Source organism: Lithobates pipiens, unplaced genomic scaffold (genome assembly GCF_037356315.1).
Source record: "Lithobates pipiens isolate NorthernLeopardFrog02 unplaced genomic scaffold, aLitPip1_a1.2 Scaffold_28, whole genome shotgun sequence".
Taxonomy (NCBI): Eukaryota; Metazoa; Chordata; class Amphibia; order Anura; family Ranidae; genus Lithobates; species Lithobates pipiens.
Window position 1 is genome coordinate 81,345,345 of NW_027507789.1, and position 8,513 is coordinate 81,353,857.

Consider the following 8,513-nt stretch of genomic DNA (forward strand, 5'->3'; position numbering starts at 1 on the left):
TCGCACAGGTTCCTTTTTGTGACAGATGGATTCATAGGGCGTCAGGTCTCTAGGAGTGTAGGGGGCCCTTTGTATGGCCAAAAGAAAGTGATGAAGTTGATAAGCACTAAACAAGTCAAGCAGAGGGTCAGAAAGCTTGGCGACAGTTTGCGTGGTCGGGAGCCCTCCCGAGGGCCACACTTCTCCCAGACGCTGTTTCCCCACCACTGTCAACTGTTGCAGTTTCTTGTTGGTAAATCCCGGTGGGAAGTCTGGATTACCTATAACCGGAGTCATTGGTGACGGCAGGGGAGCAATGTGTGTGCAGCGTAACAACCTCCGCACAACAGCCAACGTAGCTCCCACTACGGGGTGACCTCTGAGGTCTTTTGGTAGGGAGGACAGGAGCCACGGGGAGGTCAATAGGGGAATGGATCCATCCTCAATCTCCATCTCCACCCACTGCTTGTGTGGGCCATTACAATGCCAATCAACGACTCTCGCTAGCAGAGTCACTCTGTAGTATTGTCTCAGATCTGGGAGACCCAGACCCCCCTTGTCCTTTGGTCTGGCAAGCAATTGCAAACGGGCTCTGGGCGGTTTGCGCGGCCAAATAAAGTCCCGGAGCAGCACCTGCAGTTGTCTGAAAAAAATTGGGGGTAACCGGATCGGTAATGTCTGGAACAAGTATAAAATCCGCGGGAGGGCCGTCATTTTGAATGCATTACAGCGCCTGAACCAGGTCAGTGTTAAAGCATGCCAGTTTCCCAAATCAGATTTCAGTCTATTCAGGAGAGGGACAAAATTAAGCGGGTACAATTGCGCCAAATCCGCTGCGATGTAACGTATAGATTTTTCAGCTCAGTAGAATGGAAAAGCGGAGCGTAGCCTCTTGGCCTCACCATCCGGGACCGATATATTCAATACAGACAAAGGTGCAATTGATTTTATAGTTTGATAGGCTGCCGTATCGCCGGAGAGCCGCGAGTATATTGGGAAGCGAAATGTGTGGATTGGAGACAAAAGAAATTAGATCGTTAGCGTACGCCGCAATTTTGTGGTGTGCCGAGGGTTTGGATATGCCAGTAATATTCGGGTCATTCCGAACGTGACACATAAGTGGTTCCAGTGTCAGAATAAAAATTAGGGGAGACAGAGGGCACCCCTGCCTCGTCCCATTAGTGATGGGGAAAGAGTCCGAGCACTCTGAAAGCACCCAATCTCGTCTGATCTTGGAGGCTAAGAAGAGTCAGGCCTGGTTAGTACCTGGATGGGAGACCACCTGGGAATACCAGTTATTGTAGGCTTCTTTTTATGTTGTTGGCCTTGATTCGTTTTTTTTTTTTTTTCGCTTGTTTCCCAAGGTGACCATCTTGGCATTTGTCAAGAGGGTTGAGAGTGCCCAAAGAGTTCGCTTACAGCAGCATCACCCTGAAAGAGCCCTATCTCTTCTCATCTCTGAGGCTAAGAAGGGTTGGGCCTAGTTAGTCCCTGGATGGGAGATGGCTTTGGAATACCAGGTGCCGTAGTCTTCTTTTTATGTTGTTGACATTGACCTGTTTTTTTTTCGCTTGTTTCCCAAGGTGACTATCTTGGCATTTGTCAAGAGGGTTGAGAGTGCCCAAAGAGATTGCCTATGGGCACATAAGCCTGAAAGCGCCCGATCTCCTCTGATCTCAGAGGCTAAACAGGGTCGGGCCTTGCTAGTACCTGGATTGGAGACCACCTGGGAATACTAGGTGCTGGAGGCTTATTTTTATGTTGTTGGCGTTGACTTGTTTTTTTGTTTACCAAGGTGACCATCTTGGTGTTTGTCAAGAGGGTTGAGAGTGCTTGAAGAGCTCGCCTATGGCCACATAACCCTGAAAGCACCAGATCTCGTCTGTTCTCAGAGACTAAACAGGGTCGGGCCTTGTTAATACCTGGATGGGAGACCACCTGGGAATACTAGGTGCTGTAGACTTCTTCTCATGTTGTTGGCGTTGACTTGATTTTTTTGTTTGTTTCCCAAGGTGACCATATTGGCGTTAGTCAAGGTTGAGAGTGCCTGAAGAAATGTCTTACGGCCACACCACCCTGAAAGAGCCCAATCTTATCTGATCTCAGAGGCTAAGCAGGGTTGGGACCAGTTTAGTACCTGGATGGGAGACCGCCTGGGATTTCCAGATGCCGTAGGCTTCTTTTTATGTTGTGGCCATTGACCTATTTTTTTCCGCTTGTTTCCAAGGTGACCATCTTGGTGTTTGTCAAGAGAGTTGAGAGTGCCTGAAGATATTGGCTATGGCCACATCACACTGAATCTGTTCCATCTCATCTGATCTTGGAGGCTAAGCAGGGTCCGGCCTGGTTAATGCCTGGATGGGAGACCGCCTGGGAATACCAGGTGTCGTAGGCTTCTTTTTTTTTCAAATATAATTTTTTCTCCAAATAGGGGAAGACGGTCCCCCGAGTACATAATGCAACAGAGAAATACAGAGCAAAAAGCAGCTGAACAATACTTGATACAGGTATATTCGCAACTGTGAGTCTGCCTTCCATCAATCACAATGATTCGAGGCACGGATAAAGTACTGTACCAAGATCCAGGGTCACACAAACCCCCAGGTCCCTCCGGCATAATCCATCCAGAGGGGGGTGTGGGGCCGTCATTCCCAATTTTCCACTCTTTCCAAAAGAGAGAGGGGGTGGAGGGGGTGAGAGATAGGGGAGGAAGGCCGAAAAGAGAAGGGTTGAAAGATCAGAAAAGGAGAAGAGGGGACGAGACACGATGGCAGCCACTGTCCAAGGGGCCAGTCAAGGAAAGCTCAGAGCACTAAGGCGATAGCAGGCGACATCCTTCTAGCGAGAATATAAAGGTATTCCAGATGTCTCAGGTTTGTTTAAAAAATTCTTGTTTACCTTGTGATGTGAGGATCAAGTCCTCCATTTTTTTTAATGTCCTCTATTTTCCTAAGCCAGTGAGTAATGAAAGGGGGGGAACATTTTTTCCAATAGAGAGGGATGCAGGATTTCGCCGCATTAATCACATGCCGTAAAATAGATTTTTTTGTACTTCTTAATGGGAATCTGTGAATGGTACAAGAGAAAGAATGCAGCCTCTTCCTGGATGGAGAAGTCTGTGAATTTTTGTGTCATGCATCGGATCTCTGTCCAGAAGTCCACCAAGCTGAGGCAGGACCAAAAAATGTGCAGCAACGTGCCCTCTTCTTCTCCACACCTCCAGCATATGTTCGAGGAAGAGGGGAAACATTTCTGCAGCTTTGATGGTGTCAAATACCACCTGGTGAGAAGTTTAAAATTCGTCTCCTGTATCTTCGTGCACAGCGACATTTTGAGAGCCAAAGTGATAATGCGTTGTCTCTGTGCTGGGGAAAATTAGCAATTAAGGTCCTTTTCCCAGTTGGCCAGACAGGTTAAGTGTGGGTAATCTGTTTGAGAGAGAATGTGGGCCAAAGGGCCTTCGCTCCTGCATAGAGTCTCAAACTCCGTCTGAGGGCGGGCGAACGTTTGAGGATTGGGGATGGAATGGAGAAAATGATGTCGTTGCGCCGCTCTCCAAAAAGGCAGTTGGAAAAGCCCTGTCGGATCTGTTAGGGTTGAGAAAGAAGGCCATTTTCCATCAATGACGAATTTAGACGCATTGTCTAGGTTGGAATTTCTAAGTGGGTCCCCAGTTCAAAGGTTGGATGGCCACGTATAGGGAATAGGGGGGAAGTCAAAGACGTGAGTGTGTTTTGGGTAGCGATCAGGTGACTGACTTTCAACTAAGCCCCTATAGTGGGATGTGACATAAATTCTGTGGGTAAATACTTATAGCACCACATGGCGCTTCTTAGCGGGATTCGGGAGTGAGCTTAGAAAGTTTGTTTCGATTCCAGTCCAATACACGCCCCAGATGGGAGGCCAGGTAGTAGCGTCGCAAGTTAGGGAGAACCAACCCTCCCTGTTGTTTAGACAATGTCAGCTGTGACCGCTTAAGTCTGGGATTTTTGTGGGCCCAGTTAAATTGAGTGAGCAAGGATTGAGCTTGCTTAAAAAACAGGACTGGAATCTGGATCGGGAGAGCTTGGAAAAGATAAGTAAATTTAGGGAGTATGTTCATTTTAATGAGATTGCATCTGCTGAACCAGGAATGGAGGCCAGAATGCCACCCGTGAAGCAAACTGCGGATCTTAGTGACAAGGGGTGGGGGGAAGTTCAACATAAACGTACGCGCGATGTCCGGTGGAATGTAAGTACGTGAGTATATCTTACTTATCCATGCCAGCATCCGTTCACTCAGACCTATATGGCGAAGGACCGAGAACATTAATGTCCATTTGACCCGATCAAAAGCCTTCTCGGCATCAGTACTCATGAAAAGACAAGGGGTCCCAGATGACTTTGCTTTACGGATCAGGGTAAGCACCTTAGTGGTGTTGTCCCTATCTTCCCTGGTGGGAATAAAACCTAACTGGTCAATATCAGTACTCATGAAAAGACAAGGGGTCCCAGATGACTTTGCTTTACGGATCAGGGTAAGCACCTTAGTGGTGTTGTCCCTATCTTCCCTGGTGGGAATAAAACCTAACTGGTCAATATGTATAAGGGACTACAAGTGATGTGCCAATCACGTGGCGAGGAGTTAGAGAATAGTTTTAGGACCGAATTTTGGAGGGAAATGGGTCTGTAGCTCCCACATAGGCCTGGGTCTTTGCCCTCCTTAGGTATCAACGAGATGTGGGCTCTAAGGGTATCCTCAGGAAAATCCCCATTCGAGCTCAGAGTATTAAATAAATTCACCAAGCGCGGGCCGAGAATAGGGAGGAAGGTCTTAAAGTATTGTGCGGTATATCCGTCAGGGCCCGGAGCCTTACCCACCTTCGGAGGTCCCACGGCCGTCTGGACTTCTTCCAGTGTGATCGGGTCCTCCAAGTACTCCCGTGATTCCGATGAGAGGGTTGGTAGACCAGAACCGGTTACATATCTGTCTATATTGTCCTGTCCAGACCCTGAATCGGGCAGGTTGTAGAGATCAGAGTAACATTTTTCAAAGACTTCGACTATTTGGGTTGGGGTAGAGGCCCTCTGGCCATTCTCATCTATCAACTGTGGTATGTAAGAGCCAGATTTCAACTCCTTTACCGACCTGGCTAAGATTTTTCTGCATTTGTCCTCTGACTCCTACGTCAGTTTACGACAAAACTGGAGTGCCGCTTTCGCTTTATAATGGAGTAGGACAGCAATATGGGTATGGAGTGTCCCCAATTCAATCTCTAAGGTCCGTAAGGGGGTATGTTTATGTTTCGCTTCCACAGAGGCAAGTTCACGAAACAGATTAGCAAGCTGTTCCTTCCGTGTTCGTTTGATGCGCGCCCCGTGCCTGATAAGTACCCTGCGGAGTACTGACTTGTGAGCCTCCCAAATTATCCCCGGGTCACAGTCCTGCTTTAGTTTTCTTGGAAATAAAGGTCCAATTCCCTGGTCACATCTGCTAAAACTTCCGGTATCTGGAGCAGGCTCTCATTAAGGTGCCAGAATAGAGACCTAGGTGAGGGGTAGGGAGCGAGGAGCAAGAGGCAGAAGTGTCAACCGATGGCGAAAGGGGACATTAAAGTCCCCACCTAATATCAATTGGCCCTCCCGAAAGTCACATCATCTGTGCAGGGTAGTTCTGAGGAACGTGTCTTGGTGATCATTGGGAGCGTACACAGTGGCAAATGTAAAAAGGCGCTCTCCAATGTGGCCCCTAAGAAAAAGATATTGGCCCCCAGGGTCCACCAGAGAATCCTGGAGAACCCAGGGGAGCCTGCTAGAGATCAGAATGGAGAGGAGGGGTTAGTAGAGTGGTAGACCTTAGGGAAGGATCTCGACCATAGAAAGGGGAGGCTAGTATTTTTAAAATGTGTTTCTTGTATAAAGGCCACATCAGTACAGGATGTGTTCAGTTCTCACAGGAGGATCCACCGTTTTTCAGGGGAGTTCAGTCCCTTAACGTTTAGAGAGGTGACCTTGACTGAGTCTGCCATCGCTCCTCGGGGAGGGGGGGGGGGACATCAGAGAAAAGCAAAGAAAGTTGAACCAAGGTAGGTTTTGGGTAGGTAATGCATGGTGGGAACTAAGGGGGAGAAAGGAAGGGCAAATGCAAGGAAAGGTAAAGGGAAAAAGAGGCCGGGCACCTCAACCCCAGGGGGAGAGGGAAATTAAGGGTTGTCCGCACTCAACAGTACAGGAAGGGTATACTAAAACAGCACAATTATGCTATAGCGCTTACCAGATGTACACTGGGTTTAACGCGCTGTCCTACTTGGGTAATTGGGTAGACAGGTTGGAGAGGGAGCCCCCGAATCCTAGTCCCCCCAGCCCCGGCAGTGGTAAATGTCACGTCTGATACCGGTATGCAAATAAAAGACAATCAGTAACATCAAAGAAACAAAAAACAATAGTATAACCAAAACAGAGGTAGAGCATATAACTGTTAGCACTGAGGGGTCTCCTCGGCTCGCCCTAAACGTAGGCATGCATGAGGGAGCCCGTCACAACAGAAAAGGCATCACAGAATGGGATCCACCACCCCCCGTCCCATACCCCTAAAGTACATGCAGTCCCCAAACAAATGCCTTTCTCCCTTTGGCAGATTGTCCTCTCCTTACCCCCGCTCCCCCGTCCACGCCCCGGGGGGGAAAAGGGGCAGGGAAGGGGGGAAAGGGGGAGTGGAAGGGGGGAAAGGGGGAGTGGAAGGGGGAAAGGGGGAGGGAAAGGAGGGAAGGGAAGGGTGGGAAGGGGGGGAAGGGAGGGGGGAAACAGGGGAGAGGGGACAAACATGCAGAAATGTCAAGTCCTTTAGCGCACTCCCACCAGCAAACACCCGGACCCCATAAATTTCAACTCCTCCCCTCCATGGTCACCACATCAAGATGAAAGAGAAGCAGCCCTGGTCGGTGCATGGAAAACCCGGCAGGCAAGGGGCTGGGGCCACCATCCCTCCATCCAATGGGAGACTTCACCCGAGCAGCAGTCCTGGGGCCCGCCAATTAGTGTCTCTCCTGCATCTCCAGAGGGAGGCTGGGACTGCCCAAACAGTAAGGGGTAAATCCTCCAGGGGGGTCCAGAGTCACCCTGGAGGGAAGCAGTGTCTCGTACCAATAGGCTCAATAAATAAGTCATCCAGGGTCCCCGAAAGCTGCAGAAGGCAATGTCGGCAAAGAGTAGGTGGGAGCCAGAGGGGGGGACAAGCGGCACATCCAGGGGGAGGGGACACATATGCGGGAATGTCAAGCACTTCCAGTACAGCGCATTAGGTATCACTCAGACCCCCCAAAGTGCAAATCCCCCATCTAAGGTCAAGACTCCAGAAGGGAAGATGAGCCGCCCTGGTCTGTACATGAAAGAACCTGCTGCCAAGGGGTTGGGGCCATCATCCCTTCCTCCAATGGGAGATGCCACCGGCATGACAGCCCCGTGTCCTGTCAAGTGGTGCCCCTCTGACAATGTCGTTGTGGTATATGTGGAGCATCCAGGGAGAGGCAGGGACCACCCAAACAGTGAGGGGTAAAGCCTCCAAGGGGGACCGTTGTCAGACAGGAGGATAGCGGTGTCTTGTACAAGTTGGTTAATTAGACAAGTCATCCAGTGTGTTTCTGTGAGCAGCGGAAAGAAAGGTCGGTAAGGATTATGAATGGGTGGGGGCCAGGGAGTGCATAAAACTGCCACCAGATGACCGGGGCAGAGAGGGCAAGGGGATGAAAGTCAGATCTGGTAGGTGGGGGCGGTGGTGAGGAGTGTCCCTCATATTACTCACATTGGCCATACCTTGAAGCTGAGCGCTCTGCATACCCAGGACGTTCTTCTGTATAATCTAGCCTATCTGTACACATTAGTCGGTCCTCTGTATATACTAGTCTGTCTGTATACACTAGTGTATACAGATAGGCTAGATTATACAGAAGAACGTCCTGGGTATGCAGAGATGGAGGCTAGGGTATACAGAGAGAGAGGCTAGAGTATGCATACTTGCTAGTGTATACAGACGGACTAGTGTATACAGAAGACCGGCTAGTTTATATAGGGAGGCTAATGTGTGCAAAAGACAGGCTAGTGTATACAAATAGGCTAGATTATAGAGAAGAACATCTTGGGTATGCAGAGAGAGCGGCTGGGTTACACAGAGAGGCTGCTGTATGCAGACTTGCTAGTGTATACAGACGGACTAGTGTATACAGAGAGGCTTGGGTATACAGAGAGCTAATGTATAAAGAGCAGCTAGTGTATACAAAAGACATCCAAGGGTATACAGAGAGACTCGTGTATGCAGAAGACCGGCTAGTTTATACAGAGAGGCTAAAGTGTACAAAACACAGGCTAGATTATACAGAAGAACGTCCTGGGTATGCAGAGATGGAGGCTAGGGTATACAGAGAGAGAGTGAGGCTGGGTTACACAGAGAGGCAGGAGTATGCAGACTTTGCTAGGGTATACAGAGAGCGAGGCTAGAGTATGCATACTTGCTAGTGTATACAGGTGGACTAGTGTATACAGAAGACCGGTTAGTTCAT

The 8,513-nt window shown here is 49.2% G+C and overlaps 2 pseudogenes; both read left to right on the forward strand.

Moving 5' to 3' along the window:
- Positions 1-1,823: 1,823 nt before the first annotated feature.
- On the forward strand, positions 1,824-1,942 carry LOC143936862 (5S ribosomal RNA; annotated as a pseudogene).
- Positions 1,943-2,037: 95 nt separating this feature from the next.
- Positions 2,038-2,157, forward strand: LOC143937189 (5S ribosomal RNA; annotated as a pseudogene).
- Positions 2,158-8,513: the final 6,356 nt, after the last annotated feature.